General features: G+C 45.1%; 1 pseudogene; it reads left to right on the forward strand.

Moving 5' to 3' along the window:
* The first annotated feature begins 4,026 nt into the window (after positions 1-4,026).
* LOC132515424 (cytochrome c oxidase subunit 2-like) lies at positions 4,027-14,764 on the forward strand (annotated as a pseudogene).
* The last annotated feature ends 2,962 nt before the right edge of the window (positions 14,765-17,726 follow it).

Consider the following 17,726-nt stretch of genomic DNA (forward strand, 5'->3'; position numbering starts at 1 on the left):
AGAAAACAAAACCACTATTTCAAAAACATAACTGCACACCAATGTTCATAACTGTTATTTGTCATAGCCAAGATATAGAGTTAAACTAAGTGTTCATTAATAGGTTAGGGGATTAAAAAGATTTTTTATGATGACTTCAGCAAGAAATGAAATTTTGCCATTTGCAAGAACATGGATGGACTTGGAGAGTATTATGCTTAGTAAAATAAGCCGCAGAGAAAACAAGCCTGGTAGGTCATCACTTACACGTGGCATCTAAAAAATTGAATACAACAACAACAACAACAAAACAGACTCCCAGATTAAAGAACAGACTAGTGGTTACCATCAGGAAGAGACAGGGTGGAGGAGCAAAATAATGGTAGGAGATTCTGAGGAAGAATCCACTATGTATAAAATCAATAATCTACAGTGACGTACTGTATAGCATGGGGGATAGGGCCACTCTTTTATAATAAATATAAATGGAGAACAACCTAAATATTTATGAATCACTATGTTGTACCTCTGAAACTAATATAATAATGTAAATTAACTATAGATCAATAAAATATAAAGTAAGAAACAATAAAGGGGAGACAGATTATTAGATAGAAATCAATTAAATAAACACAAGTTTTGGAAATCAAGGAATTAAAAAACAACATGTAAGACACAACATTGGCATTTAAAGTGTACAACCTATTCATTTAAGTGGAGAAAAATGGTACCCATTAACATAATTTTCTATATCTAGGATAAATTATTATCTATAAAAATATGTTACAAATATTCACTCAAAAAGAAAGAGAAAATTTGGATTAACCCATTTTAGTATACAAATTTAATACCAAAGTCTCTATGTAAAATTGATTTGAATAAGTTCTGTTAGCCACTTCTAGTCTCTTTGTGATGTAAAATCTTCTACATTATTCCATTAGACATACATAGAAGTTAAAAGAAATGAGAAGACAGAACAATCAACCAGGAAGGTGAATTTACTGAGAAACAGTCATTCGTTCTCCCTCCTCCTTTTCTTTTCCTCCTTTTCCACGTCTCTTTCGGTTCCAATCAAAAGAAGTCTTAAGAATTCTGAAAATATTTCTTTGAGGGCTTCAAATCACCACACCTACATCCTCTGCCACAACTACACACACGGGAACAAAAATAAACCTCTGCTATCTACTCATGTAGGAGGGATTCGTGCAAAATAAACTCCTACATGAAGACCAACAGGTGAGTTTTCTACCTGTTCTTTGTAATGTCCTTCCATTATAGTAAATCCCACACATTATGAGGCAGAAGGGGTTATGTGAGCTCTTTCTTGAAGTCAAACAACTTGCATTCATTTCTACCTGGTGATCACAGGGTACAGCCAGGGAAGGTGCCATCCCCCTTGTGGGGGGGCAGTGAATGGGCTCCCGCAGCCATGCACCTGATGTACAGATTCTGGAGAAACAAAGGGCGGTCACAGCGCAGTCAGCCTGTCAGGCTGTCGGGCCACTGGGCAACCCCACCAGCCTGGAAGTGCCCCGTCAGTTGCTGAAAGCAAAACCCTGTCCCCCCTGTGAAGCCAGGCAATTTGGGCCACAGAGTCAGAGGAGACCGGTAATCAACTCCTCCTCTCTGCTCACCTGCTTGGGGTTACAACAACCCCATCTCCAAACCCAACTCTGACCCTGGAGTGCCAAAGTGGGAGTGCAGGTGGGCTCTGCCGGTGCTTCAGCGCCCTCTGGGAAGCCCCCTAGTTTGAATATGACTTGAGTTTGATCCTGTGAAACCATCAGAACTTCCCACCAGAGATAAATGAGGAGATTCTGGCCTTTATTAGTACACACAGTGAACACGGTGGTCCTGGCTGTACTTTCCAACCCTCCTATTTTACCCACCTATTTTTATCGACCTTCCTCCCTGTGAGTACCTTTGACCAACCCTGAGCTCAGACTGCTGACCTATTACAGTGACTTTGTCAGTCATTCTTTAAAACTGGACAGGTAGGGCTTCCCTGGTAGCACAGTGGTTGAGAGTACTCCTGCCGATGCGGAGGACACGGGTTCGTGCCCCGGTCCGGGAGGATCCCACATGCCGCAGGGCAGCTGGGCCTGTGAGCCATGGCTGCTGAGCCTGCGCGTCCAGAGCCTGTGCACCGCAACTGGAGAGACCACAACAGTGAGAGGCCCGTGTATTGCAAAAAAAAAAAAAAAAAAAAAAAGGGACAGGTAATAAAATGAATTTAACCTAGAAGCAGCAGCTCAGTAAGGGAAATAAAATCATCAGAAGTTATCTACTCACAGCCACAGCCATCCAGGGCTCTGTCTTATCCGCTGGGGCATAAGAATGGGACCTTCCTAAATTTGAAGGACATCCAATCAAATAAGTAAAGGTGTCGCTTACCTCTGGCTCTTGGAGGGATTGCTAGGCAGTCTACCCAGTGTATACTAACTGCAAAACACTGTCATGGTTTTGAAACATCTATGTTCCAGAAAAGCTTTTTGGGGTGCATGGGGAAGGTTTGTTTTTGACATCAAGCAAAAAATAAATCACCAAGCTCTTTGAGCACAGGGGTGCTTAAGAGGGAAGTAGAAAGAAGGAATGGGCAGAAAAGACGATCTCCTCTGAAGTGAAGGTCGTTTTTCCAAAAGAGTAGGATTTAGTCTCAGTTTAAGGAGAACACTTTTAAATAGCTGGGACAGCTCCAAACTGCAGTTTAGGGAACGAGTGCTTCAAAAGAACAGTGCTTTAAAAGTCCTGGCAAGGCAGCAAGAGGATGAAGAGTTGGTTTTGCATAGTTTTGAACACAGGAGTAAAGAAGCAGAGGCATCCCTGACTAAACGGCCCTGAGATCCTATGGCATCAGTGCGTCAGTTGCAGGGGGCATGGGGTGTGGGAGGCGATATTTCTCTCTCAACAACTCCTAGGGCAGCCACCCCTCCCTACCCCACCCCCATACTCCTTTCAGCCTTCCTCCCTCCACTGTTGGGTCTCCAGGGACAGCACTTCTTAAGCGGGAGCCCTCAGGCACCATCTCTGCAGTCTGGATTCTTTCTGGAGCCTGGAAAGTTCTGGGACAGGAAGCCAGGTCTGCAAGGCCGCTGGGGAGCAGTCGGACCTGGAGGCCTGGAGGGGAACTGGAGCCCTGAAGCCCACCCACGTCCTTGAAGCCGAGAGAGGAACATATGCTCCTAACAGTACTTCTCAGGGATCAGCGTGCTCCCCACCCAACGGTGATCCATACTCACTTGATGCAGCAAGGACTGCCTCTAACTGGCCCCCTCGATTCCGCCTTGAGGGTCCTCACACGTGTGAAAGCGCAGGCCACAGATCTATTCAGTCAGCTGAGCCAAGTGCTGCCGGGGTCCCTCCAGTCCCATCCTCCAGCCCCTCCCTCTGGGACCGTATATAATAGAAGAAAGAGCACAGAGGAATTGGCTGAATCGAGGGACCTGGGAGCCTGGGTATGAGTTTGAAGACCGAGAACCTAAGGCGCAATTACGTATTATTGGAAGCTCTTGTGGGGTGTGTGGGGGTAGGTTAGGAGGCTGAGAGGCTGAGTCGACCTGGTGAGTCCAGCCCCAGGACACCACACAGCCCCGCCCCCCCTTCCCTGCCATCAGACAAGGGGTGCCTCAACTCCAGCCGGGACTCTGCACTTCCCCCTCCCTGATTCTCCTCCAGAAGAGCCGGTGGCCCCCCTCTGAGGGCAGGGGCAAGACAAGGCACCAAGTCCCCCTGCACTAAGGCGCTACTGGAAGCTCTTCCTGAACAGCAGTGCTGGCTTGGAGCGAACCCAAGCACCGCCAAAGTTGGTCTCGTCCTGCAGCTGAGGGACACAGGGTTTAAGTCAGCTGTCTTGGCTTTAAATCAATCAGCCCCCGCTTTAAGTCAAGTGACCCGACTTTAAATCACTCTGTGCCCCTCAAGCCTGCAACTTCAAAAGTTGGGAACTTCACTTTCATCCCAGCAGCTCACCTAGCTGAACGCACACTGTAGTCACCCCCAAGCCTGGCTTAGAGGCAAGATATAAGGTAAGGGGATGGGCGTGCACTCATGGTGATGAGGGTGTACTTCATGTACCAGAAGGGTCTAGGTACCCTGGGGTACAGCGAGCAGTGCACGATACAGCAGCTCCCTGGCAAAGCTGGTGATGCACAGGGAGAGCAGGCACACCCACGCATGCAGAGCGTCCAGGACGGGAGCTGGGGCACAGCCAGCCGGGAGGGTGTGAAAGTGTAGGATCTGAGCCTTCTTGAGAAAGGCAGACACAGAGGATGGATGAGAAACAAAGACCAGATGAAACATGGATTTGCAAAACACACCCTGCTCTTAAAATTGACGTGGGGGGGCACCCCAGATTTGAGTCTTCTTAATCCCCAGTACCTAGTGCTTTGGCATTTGCACAATTACTTATAAAATTTACTGATAAGATCTAGCCCATAGAATACTGCATTTGTAGTGGTATCGCATGTTAATGTTTCTATAGTGGAATAATCTTTTCTACAAGAAGAAAAATGTACACTATCTGAAATAAATTAAAACCCCTCTTTATAAAGTACTATATCGGACTTCCATGGTGGCTCAGTGGTTAAGAATCTGCCTGTCAACGCAGGGGACATGGGTTCGAGCCCTGGTCAGGGAAGATCCCACATGCCGCGGAGCAGCAATGCCCATGTGCCACAATTAGTGAGCCTGCAGGCCACAATTACTGAAGCCCGCACACCCAGAGGCGGTGCTCCACAGCGGGTACAGCAACAGAAGCCCCCACAATGAGAAGCCCGCGCACCGCAACAAAGAGTAACCCCCGCTCACTGCAACTAGAGAAAGCCCGCGCATAGCAACGAAGACCCATCGCAGCCAAAAATTAATTAATTATTTTAAAAGAAGTACTATATCCGTCTGTACAACTTCTCTGGGAAGAACAGAGAGATGGCATGGGAGAGTGAGAAAGACCAACATTTAGTGCACATCTCTCATGCAGGTGCTCTGCTGGCTCAGATACATTTATCCCCACTTTACAAAGGAGGAAATAAGCTCAGAGAGGTTTAGTAATTTTCCCAAAGCCAAACAGCTATTGAGTCGCAGAACCAAGATCTGAACCAAGTCTGTTACCTTCAAAGCCTAAGTCCTCATCACAAAAAAACTCAATTCATATTTACATTTATCGAATTACATTCAAAACTGAGGAGTTCTTGGCACAGTCCTGAATAAGAGTGAGAATGAAAGAAATAGCATTGTTCTTACAGTCAACCAAAATTTTTGGAGCAAATGCTAGATGCCTGGCCCTTTTTGGGGTTCAGCAGTGATCACGACAGGAAGAGTCCTGCTTTCATGAACCACGTAGTGGACAGGAGAGACGGGTGCAACTTGGGTGAGGTATTTCACCTTGCTGGGCCTCTGTTTTCTCATCTGGAAAATGGGACGGGTGTTCCTCATTTTCTGGGATTGTCCAGCCCTCACATTCTCTGATTCCATAAGAAGCATTTGTTTTTCTGTTTCTTTAAAATTGATTCAGGCCATGATCCGTGATGAATGTTGTTAGCTGCTCCCCAAATCACTCTATTCTCACCCTTTTCCTGTGACCAGGTCTTTACCGAAACATGACTCACAATCAGTCAAGTCACAGAACCTAAGGGGCACCCAGCAGAAAAATTCCAACCCTTGCTTCTCAGGAGCTCTGCGGTCTACCTGCCAGGTAAACTTAACTCACCTGGCACAAGGTGGCCACCCCCGGTTTCACATCAACGTGATCTCAGGCACAAACCTCCTTGTTTTTCCATTTTGTCTTTAAGTAACTTGTTGAAACAACTGTACAAATATGACAAAGATATAAAATCAGGCATCTTCTGCCCCCAGTGCCTACTAATAAATGATTTTCTGCCACTTTAATGATAAAGATAGAACATTTCAACATTCTGCTGCCCTTATTATTTGTCATTTTTGCTGATATTTCTACTGAAATACATCTTTCAATATTTTAACAATGGAACATTTATGTAGGTTGTTCCAGACCCAGCCTTTAGTGGTAAAGGTTTTTTTGTTATATTTCTATTATGTTTCCTTTAAAAATCATTATCCTATTTAAATGGATTAAGTCAAATCTATAGGCATTTCTTATGAATATTGATGAAATGAATACATAGAGGGCAGTAGTACAAGTTGATTGGACTTGAGAACCTCTATTAACACAGTTATGTATAAATATTATCTATATGTAAACTAAAGTACAAGCTGAATGAGATTCTCTGACACTGTTTCATTGTCTGCCCCTCAAGCCTGTGAGAAACGGAATATTTCTTCTCAGCAGACAAAGGATGTCACAGTCATCAGCACTTGCAGCCCTCCAGTGTGAGCCTCGGGCCCTGAGGTACTCAGGATATGCAAATACAGAATGCAGGCCCCAGGGAGCTGAGGTGCATATCAAAGGAAGGATTTCAGGGAGCCCAGACTCTGGCATCTTCGCATACAAAGAAAAGCGCTACATTCCTCACGTTGGGAGAGCAGGTTTTCCTTAGTTAACAATCACCTTTTGATGTTCCCCATTACCTGCGTCAGCCCCCTGCCCTGTCCCCCCACCCCACCTCGGTACTTTAGCTCAGGGAGGAAGGAGCGCAGAGGGACTCAGCTGAATAAGGGGCCTGCGAGCCTCGGGAGGAGTTTTCAGCCGCTTTCCCCGCAGTCGGGAGTAGGGGCGCTGACGCTGCAGCCGGACCCTGTGCCTCCCTTGCCCCGTTTCCCCTCAGACGCTCAGGCCGACCCCCTTCCCACGACCCCCAGGCCCCGCGAGCCAGGCCGAGGGCAGGGGGGAGAGGAGGGACCGAAGTTTCCCGGACCAGACGCTGGGGACCGCTCTTTCTGCACAGCAGCGGCGGGTGGCAGCGAACCCCTGCCCCTCAGAAGCTGGTCCTGCGCTGCCGCCCGGGCAGCGGACCAGGCGATGGGTCGGCGCCCACTTACCCGGCCCGCAGTCCCCACGACTGTGGCGGCTTTGGCCGCCGCGGCCCCTGCAGAGCCGGCAGCCTCAGTGAGGCCGCCCTCCCCTCAGGCTCCGGGACAGTTCCGTGACGGCGGAGGGAAGAGACTCCAAGCCGCGAGTTCCAGCTCTGCGGAAACGCGGGCTCCGTTCTTGGCGCAGGGGGTGGGACCGCTCTGCCACGAGGCCTTCCGGGAGAGAAAGGGGCGCCGGGGGAGGGAGCCGCCAGGAGCGCAGGGCCCCTTCGGGGGTCCTGGAGGGGCGGCCCGGCCTGGGGGCCCCGCCCATTGTAGCCGCAGCCCAGGCCTTTTTCCTGGAATCCTACACAAAAAAGTTAGAAAAATACACGGTCTATAGTAAATATTCACAAATGATTGTTGCTGCTGTGCTGACTATTCTATTAAACGTGTAAAATCCATAAAACACTTTAAGTTCAAAATTAAATATGAATTTTTACCTTTCTAATTATGTCTCTGCTATTCAGAATTGTCGTTAATGAATCAGAGACTGTGGCATCACTAGTTAAAAATGAGCTTGTGAAAAAAAATAGAACTCAGGCCCACCGGACCTACTGAATCACAATCTGCACTTCTACAATCTCCCCAGTGTACCTGTGTACCCAAGAATAGTTGAAAGGTACATTTCTACCTCTACATGTCTTTTGTGTCTGAGAAATACACACATTTTATCCAATTTCATATAAATAAAACACTCAAAATGTATATGCCTGTGTTGAAACCATCATTTTATCATTTCTTTTCCAGATTTGTATAGTCTCTATACTGGTTTTGTGGATCACATGCCACACTCTGCTTGTAGTTAGAAATAAGGTAGAGAAAGTTACTTTGTAAATATATATATATATATATATATATTAGTGGATAACTGAAAACACTCTTCTAAATTAAAACCAGTTCTCTTAACTTGCTGTTTTCTTCTTGGGTCACATTATGAACTCTTCCCATGGCCACATGGCATGTGTACCCTTAATTTCAGGGACTGCTGATATTCCAGGATATGGCCATACATTTCTCTCAAGAGGAGTGAGAATGCCTGGACCAACATCAGTGGGAATTGTACAGGGATGTGATGTTAGACAAGTATAGGAACCTGCTCTCCTTGGGTGAGGATACCTTCCTTCTAGAATTCCTTATCCAACCACAGCATTTAGAGTCCTTCATTTGTAGAATGTCTCCTGGAATCTTCTGCTTCCTACAATAGGGTTTCACATTGCAACGTTTCAGGAAGTATTGGGAGTTTGTGGGTATAATTTATCTTATTCTTTTAAAATTGCAGCCTCCCTCAGCCACATAGCACAGGGAGAGCAGCTTGGTGCTCTGTAACCACCTAGAGGGGTGGGATAGGGAGGGTGGGAGGGAGGGAGATGCAAGAGGGAAGAAATATGGGAACATATGCATATGTATAACTGATTCACTTTGTTATAAAGCAGAAAATAACACATGATTGTAAAGCAATTATACTCCAATAAAGATGTTAAAAAAATAATAAAAATATAAAATAAAATTGCAGCCTCCCTATTTTTTTTTGCGGTACACGGGCCTCTCACTGTTGTGGCCTCTCCCGTTGCAGGGAACAGGCTCCAGACGCGCAAGCTCAGCGGCCATGGCTCACAGGCCCAGCACACAGCATGTGGGATCTTCCCAGACCGGGGCACGATCCCGTGTCCCCTGCATCGGCATGCGGACTCTCAACCACTGCACCACCAGGGAAGCCCTGCAGCCTCCCTTTTAATATACTTTGTAACTGCTTGGGACGTGTCTATATGAACTATGTACTATATGCTTCTATTATAGTCCTTACAATATTTTATTGTCTTATTTTCTGTAACAATTTTCCATGGATTCTTTGGGCTTAAGGTATATTAAAAGGGAGACTGCGATTCTGGGACTTCTCTGGTGATGCAGTGGTTAAGAATTCACCTGCAAATGCAGGGGACATGGGTTCGATCCCCGGTCTGGGAAGATCCCACGTGCCACAGAGCAACTAAGCCAGTGGGCCACAACTACTGAGCCTGTGCGCCACAACTACTGAAGGCGGTGCGCCTTGAGCCCGTGCGCCATTTATTTTTTGGAGAATACAACCACCTCTGAGTGATTAAAATTTAGACCAGCTAGTCAAAATGCTTTATCACCTGTTCTTCTAAAACACTGATCAACGCAACAAGGTTTACTAGGGATAACAGTATAACTGTATTCTGGAGCTCATTTCAGCAATATGGTTTATGACCTTGATGCTGGATCACGACATTTCAATGGTATAACTGCTATTAATTCTCTGTTTGTTCAATGATTAAAGTCTCACGTGTTCTGAGCTCAGACTGGAGTCATCCTGGTTGCTGTCCATTGCAGATTTCTTCCAGTATGAAAGGACAAGAGCAATACAGCTTACTTTACAAAATGTCTGCAAACTAAATGATGATATAATCTACATTCAATTAATTTATACATACCCTACTGTAGAACCCGGTTTGTTACGGTGGCAGAGCTCGGTAATTATGTAAAACTGAAACCTTTATCTGCATGGGTTCAAGTCCTCTTCCTAAGAATATGTTTATAATCAACATTCTTTCACAAATGATCCAATTTAATTCACCATAGCATTCCTCATATTAACTAAATGGAAAATACTAGGCTATATACAAATGCAGAAAGGGCCAAAAATCATCAGCCCCCATGGATTATTGCAACCCATTGCTGAGGCATTTAAATTTCTTATTAAAGAACCACTATGCCCATCAACATCATCAATTTATATATTATTGCCCCAATGCTAGCCTTAACCCTCATTCTCACAACATGAATTCTTCTTCCCATACCTTATCTACTAATTAATATAAATGTAGGCATATTATTTATATTAGCCATATCACACCTAGCCATTTAGTCCATCCTCATATCTGGATGAGCTTCACATTCAAAATACTCACTCACTGGAGCTCTAGGGACAGTAGCACACACAATCTCATATGAAGTAATGTAGCAGTTATTCTATTCTCAGTCTTATTGATAAATGGATCATTTACAATTTCAACAGTAATTATTACACAAGAACACCTATGACTAATTTTCTCCTGAGCCCTACCCAGAATTTGATTATCTCCACAGTAGCAGAAATCCAATGAAGCCCCACTTGATTTAACAGAAGTAGAATCAAAACCTGTATATGTCTTCAATGTAGAAAATGTAGCAGGCCCATTCAGGCCGCCCTTCCTAGAGAATATGTCAATTTCCTTATAATAAACATTTCCACAACAATCTATTTTTAGGAGCATTCGACAATCCCTAGGTGACAGAATTATATACAGCCTAAGTGATCATTCAAACTCATCTAACAATCTCCTTTCTATGAATTTGAGCATCCTACCCAGAAGTTTGATATGGTCAACATATACATCTCTTATAAAAACTTTTTTTACTACTAACATTAGCCCGATGTATATGAGAGTTTTCACTACCTGTCATAATACCAGGCAACCCACCACATACTTAAGAAATATGTCTGACAAAAGAGTTACTTTGGTAGAGTAAATCATAGAGGTTTCAATGCTCTTATTCCTGGAATTGAATTCTTCCTAAGAATTTTACATTCTCCATGGTACCACATTACACTACATGCTATATAGTAAGGTTCTCTAAGTAAGCTTCAGGCCCATAACCCCAAAATATTGTCGTATATCCTTCCTGTACCAATAAACTCTCATTGTTTTTACTATCATTCTACTGACCATTATCTCAGGAAATATAATTGTATAACAAGCTCATATTTGGTAATGATATCCCCATTCTAATAAAAAACACGAACCCATAAGCTACAGAAGCAACCAACAAATTTTCCTAAAACAATCCACCACATCAATACTACTTATAATGGCTATTATCATTACTGTGATATACTCTGGTCAAAGAACACAATGAATAACAAAAATCTTTAATCCAGCAGCATCCACCCTCATGACAATCGCCCTTGTCACAAAAGTAGGGCTTTCCCCATTTCACTTCTGAGTGCCTGAAGTCACACAAGGCATCCCATGAACAGCAGGCCTGATGCTATCAGCCTGACAAAATTGCACCCCTATCAGTTTTATAGCACATGTCACCATCCATCAACCTAAATATACTATGAATCATAGTGATATTATAAATCATAGCTGGAGGCTGAGGCACACTTAGCCATACTCACCTGGAAAAAATTACACCCTCCTCATCAATTGCCCATATAGGATGAATGACAGCTATTATAAAGTATATTCCAATTATAACAATTGTAAACATACGAATTTATATCATAACAACACTCTCTTCTTCTTACTTATGCCCAGATCATGTACTACAAGAGTATCATTATCACACACATGAGATAAAACACCTCCCATCACAATCCTTTTCCTCACCATTATAGTATCATTAGGACATCACCACTCACTATCAGCATTTTTACCCAAATGAATAATTATCCAAGAGATAACAAAAATGATAACATCATTTTACCAACACTAATAGCCATCATAGCAGTCCTCAACATATATTTCTCCTTGCAGCTAACATACTCTACATCAGTAACTATGTCCCCTTCATTAAACAACATAAAAATAAAACAGTTTTAACATACAAAATATAACCTTCCTCTCATTACCAATCATAATACCCACACGATTACTACACATAACACCCATTCTATCGGTGCTGGACTAGGAATTTAAGTTAGTTCAGACCAAGAGCTTTCAAAACCCTAAACAAGTAAAATTTACTTAATTCCTAAAAATAAAGATTGCAAGACTTTATCCTACATCAATTGAATGTAAAGCAAACATTGTAATTAAACCAAATCTTTACAATATTGATGAGTTTTAACCCCAGGAAACTTTAGTTAACAGGCAAATCCTCCAGTCAACTGGTTTCAGTCTACTTCTCCTTCATTAGAGAAAGAAAAAAAAAAGGCAGGAAAATCACTGGCAGAATTGAAGCTGCTTCTCTGCAGCTTCCACAATTCAATTTGTTGATTCAGCACAGGGTTTTTGAGAAAGAGGGCTCAATCTCTGTCTTTAGATTTACAGTCGAATGCTAGCTCAGTCGTTTTACCTCTGTTCATACACTGCTGATTATTTTCAACAAATCACAAAGATATTTTATATTTACTATTTGGTGCTTGAGCTGGAGTACCAGGCAGCACCTTAAGTATATTAATCCAGGCTGAGCTACGCTAACCTGGAGCGCTACTTGGAGATGCCCAAAACTGTAAGGTAGTCATAACAGTCCCTGCACTTGTAATAGTTTTCTTTATAGTTGTACCCATTATATTGTAGGGTTTGAAAATGGACTTGGGCCACTAATAACTCGGACACCTGAGGTAGCATTTCCCAAAAAAGTCACGTAAACTTTTGACTACTTCCCCCATCATTCTTACTCCTACTCATATCACCAATAGTAGAAGCTGGTTCTGTTACCAGTGGAACCGTATATGCACCTCCAGCCTGCAATCTGACCCACGCAGGATTCTCTGTCGACCTAACCATTTTCTCCTTACATTTAGCAGGTGTCTCTTCAATTCTTGGTGTTATTACTTTAATTACTATAGTCTTTCATACAAAAGCAGCAGTCATATCCCAATACCAAACACCACTATTAGTTTAATCTTCCCCAACTATAGCCATATTACTATAATTACCACTCTCAGTCCGAGCACCCAGAATTGCCATACTGTTAAGAGATAGAAATCTCAACACTACTTTCTCTGACTCTGCAGGAGGAGACCGAATCCTATACCAACACCTATTTTGATTCTTTGGTCACCCTGAAGTCTGCACTCATGGCCTACCAGGGTTTGTTATAAACTCACATATCATTACATACTATTTAGGACAAAAAGTGCCTTTCAGCTATTTGGGAATAGTATGAGTCATGTCTACTGGCTTTTTAGGATTTCTCTTGTGGGCCCATCATATGTTTACCATAGGGATAGCTGTCAACGCAGGAGTATACTTAGCATCAGCTACCATAATTACTTCTATCCCTACAGGAGTAAAAGTACCTAGCTGATTAGCAACTCTTTCTTTTTCTTTTCTTTTTTTTTTGGCTGCATTGGGTCTTGGTTGCTGCAAGTGGGCTTTCTCTCCTTGCGGTGAGTGGCAACTACTCTTCGCTGCGGTACGCAGCCTTTTCATTGCAGTGGCTTCTCTCGTTGCCAAGCACAGCCTCTAGGTGCATGGGCTTCAGTAGTTGTGGCTTGCGGGCTGTAGAGGGCAGGCTCAGTAGTTGTGGCACATGGGCTTTTTGCTCCGCGGCGTGTGGAATCTTCCCAGACGAGGGCTCGAACCCGTGTCCCCTGCATTGCCAGGCGAATTCTTAACCTCTGCATCACCAGGGAAGTCCCTGGTTAGCAACTGTTCATGGAGGTAATATTATATGACCTCCCAATATATTATGAGTTTTAGGCTTTAGTTTATCTTTTTACAGCAGGTGGTTTGACAGGAATCGTCTTAGCCAACTCATCCCCGGACATTGTCCTCCAGGATACATACTATGTAGTAACACACTTCCATGATGTAGTGTCCATGGGAGCAGTCTTCACTATTATAGAAGGCTTCCTACACTGATTCCCACGATTCTCAGGTTATACAGTTAACTCAGCAGTAGCAAAATTCACTTCACAGATATATTTGTAGTAGTAAATATGACTTCCTGCAGCACTTTCTTGGTCTCTCAGGGATGTCACTACATTACTCTGAGGCACACACAACATGAAATATTTTGTCTTTAGGCTCATTCATTTCAGTAGCAGCAGTAATGCTAATAATCTTCATAGTATGGAAAGCATTTGCATCTAAACAAGAAGTCTTAGCAGTGGAAACTGCTACTCCTAACCTAGAATGGTTACACGAATGCACTCCACCATATCTTATGTTTCAAGATCCTACCTTTGTAAATGTAAAATAAGGAAGGACTCAAGCCTTTTTCAACCAGTTTCAAGCCAACACCATAACAATTATGTCTTTCTCAATAAATGAGATAAAAGTAAAAAGTGATGTAGCTTTGTCAAAGTTAAATCATAGGCTAAAATCCTGTATATCACTAAGGCATATCAATTTCATCTAGGCTCTCAAGACACAACATCACTGATTATGGAAGAACTTTTACATTTTCATCATCACACAATAGTGATTTTTAAAATAAGTTCTCTAGTCCTCTATATTATTTCACTAATATTGACATCTAAACTAACTCATATATATATACAATAGATGCACAGGTAGAGAAAATGTGAACAATTTACCAGCCATTATTGTAATCTTTTTTTTTTTACGGTACACGGGCCTCTCCCGTTGCAGAGCACAGGCTCTGGATGCACAGGCTCAGCGGCCATGGCTCACGGGCCCACCCGCTCCGCGGCACGCGGGATCCTCCCGGACCGGGGCACGAACCTGTGTCCTCTGCCTCAGCAGGCGGACTCTCAACCACTGTGCCACCAGGGAAGCCCCATTATTGTAATCTTAATTGCCCTATCATCATTGTGAATCCTTTACATGATGCATGAAATCAATAACTCTTCCCAAACCATACAAACTATGGGTCAATAGTGATACTGAAGCTACAAATACACAGATTATGAAGATTTAAATGTTGACTCCCCTGTAATCCCCACATTAGAGCTGAAACCAGGAGAATAATGACTAACAGAAGTCAACAACCGAGTAGTTAGGGACAGTCATTGAATATTAGTTTCATCTGAAAATGTTTTACACTCCTGAGCTGTTCCTTCTCAGACCTAAAAAGAGCTGCTATCCCAGGACGCCTAAATTAAACAATCCTAACACCGACAGGAGCAGGCCGATGTTGTGCCCAAGAGAGCTCGTTTTCCTGAGTTCAAAGAAAGGACAGAGGGATATGGCTCAGATATGGGGTGAATCGGGAGCCCATGGGGATGCACTGTCCAAGCTCCAGGATAGGAATGGGGTCTCTGGGATCCGAGGCCACCCACCATGCTCTCCCGAGCAGGATCTTGGCAACATTCCCTGTCAGTGATGAGGCAGCCCTAGCACTTGTCATGCCCCAGTGCTGTGTCCTATGTGGGTCCCATGCTCTTGGGACCACACCCACACTCTGCAGGTCCATGCTGCAGGGTCCTTCGTGCCTCAGGAGTAGAGACCACACAGCAAACAGTTCCCTCCCCAACCAGCAGGAGGAGGGGAGGAGAGCAGGGGCACCAGGGGAATCTCACTCAGACAACAACACCCCAGGGCTGCCAGTGGGGCCAGTGATGATGCAGATGAGGCACAGACCTAGAGATGGAACCAGAGGACCCAAAAGGCAGCTGGTCAGGTCCTGGCTCATCTGCACCCCGGACACCTTTGTCCCTCATACACCCCCTTCCTCATACACCCTCTCCTTAAATGCAGATTCTTCAGAGGCAAACAGGCAGAGCTTCAGACTGAAAGTCAGCTCTTCCACAGTGACCCATCAGCAAACACTGCAGGATTCCACTCCAGTGGGTGCCCTGGAGTCAGCAACTCAGGGACTGAAGTGGATATCGGTGCCAGGGGCAGTGAGAGGGAGTGGGGAGTGAGACTTTCATGGTTGTGGAATTTTAGTTTTGCAAGATGAAAAGTTCTAGGGATGGTGGTGATGGCTCCACGAGAGAGTAAATAGATCTGTTGCCTCAGAAACATGCACTTGGGCTTCCCTGGTGGCGCAATGGTTGAGAGTCTGCCTGCCGATGCAGGGGACACGGGTTCGTGCCCCGGTCCGGGAAGATCCCACATGCCGCGGAGCGGCTGGGCCCGTGAGCCATGGCCACTGAGACTGCACGTACGGAGGCTGTGCTCCACAATGGGAAAGGCCACAACAGCGAGAGGCCTGCGTACCGAAAAAAAAAAAAAGAAACATGCACTTAAAATGGTGATGATGGTAAAGGGAATGTGACGTGTGTTTTATTTCACTTAAAATAAATTCTTAAAATAATGTCTTGTTAATTGAGATTCCATTTCGACTCCCCTTCATCACAAATGTTGGAGGCCCAGACACAGTCCCCTACCTTAGGGCCCATCACGGTACCCTCATAGAGCACGTGGGAGACCATTCTTAAGAGGGGCTTGTCTGTGCTCACCTGACCTCTGTCCAGGCAGACCCAGGAAGTGGAGACCCCCATAGATTAGACATATGATATGATATGATATTAATATGATACCACGAAGGGTTGTCACTCACCAAAACACAGAGCAGCAACCCACTCAAACATGGCTGACCTCATATGAAAGTGACAAGATTAAGAGAAGAAAAGGAACCACAGGTTAATCAGGGCAACACCCTTAATGCAGAGGTTGGAAATCTCAAAGGGGACCGGACACAGTGCAGTCAAAGAGTACATATGCGGTCTCCCCGTACATGTGATCCTGACCCATGCAGATGTGGTGAGACCCACACAGTCCCCGCACCCTATACCTGGGGTCGCACATCCACACTCACCACGGTGACCACACCTCCCCAAACCCTGCGCCTAAAGTCACACGTTCTCTCTCAACAGGTGACCCCCTCCTACCCAGCCCCCTCCACCTGAGTCACATGTCCACAGTCCCATGGTGAACCGCCCTCCCCAGACCCTGAACCTGGGGTCACACCTCCCCTTGGTCAGGACACCATGGCTCTGCTGGTGGCTCCCCTAATGTGGAAACAAGCTGGGTCCCTGGGATGGGAAAAAGTGGCAGGTGGGTCTCCTCTGCCCACACTTGTCCCAGAGAAGTCCTCCTCTTTTCCTTTTGGTTCTGTTGATTTTACCTGTTTTTAAAGCTTTCATGCTAGAGTTGAACGCACTTCCTTGGTTCTCGCAGGCTCAGTCCTTTCTTGTCTCACATACTTGTTGAGAAAACTCACAGGACAGCAGGGCTGAAAGCTGAGGGGCTCTGGAAGCGGCTGAGTAGGGACGGGAGACCGGAAGGAGAGCTCAGCAACAGCCTCAGCTGTTACCCATCGGCCTTTTACCCGATCTGCCCTGCAATCAATTCACCAGCTAAACCTGCCTCCCTATGCACCATGCACGTGCTGGTGAATTGGAATAATCGGCAGGTAGCCCTCCTAAGGATTCTCCACGACCCCCAGGGAAGGTGAAACTTGCAGGGATATAGACTAAGGCCCCGACCATACCACTGACCCTTGGGAGGACCAGGTAACCACACTCAGAAGAGAGGCTGTTACTTAGACAAGCCCACCTCAGCCCCAGACCCCAGACATCTAAGCACTGGCCTTCAGATGCAGGCACGGAGCTTCCCAGTACTGAGGCCAGGCCGGGTCTCTACCCAGGTTCCCATAGTCCTAGCGTGCACAGAACATGGTCAAGTCTAAATCTTCTTATTATAGACAATACATGGTCAGCTCTAAACATAATCAGTAGACAGGACAGGCAGAGGTCTAAATCTACCGTGTAGACAGAACTTGATCATGTTTAAACTAGCTTAGGGCTGATCTCACAGGAGGTACAGATCACACACATGGGTCTCTCATCTTTGGACACCCACATCAGGAAACTGAACAAAATCTTTGTCATTAAGCATTTCAACAGGCAAAACAGAAATGTTACCAATTTCTCTGGCCACCTGATGGTCAGGATCCATGGGTGAGCCACGAACTTCTTCGAGTGCAGCCCAGTCTGTGGCCAGGACAGACAAGAAGGGGCCTGATTCCAGCCTCCCAGGCTTCCAGAGGAGGCGGCCGCACTGGAAGCCCAGGCAGGACACTCCTGCGTGGTCTGGGCTGGGAGATCCGGTCTGTCC

This window comes from Lagenorhynchus albirostris, chromosome 2 (genome assembly GCF_949774975.1).
Source record: "Lagenorhynchus albirostris chromosome 2, mLagAlb1.1, whole genome shotgun sequence".
NCBI lineage: Eukaryota > Metazoa > Chordata > Mammalia > Artiodactyla > Delphinidae > Lagenorhynchus > Lagenorhynchus albirostris.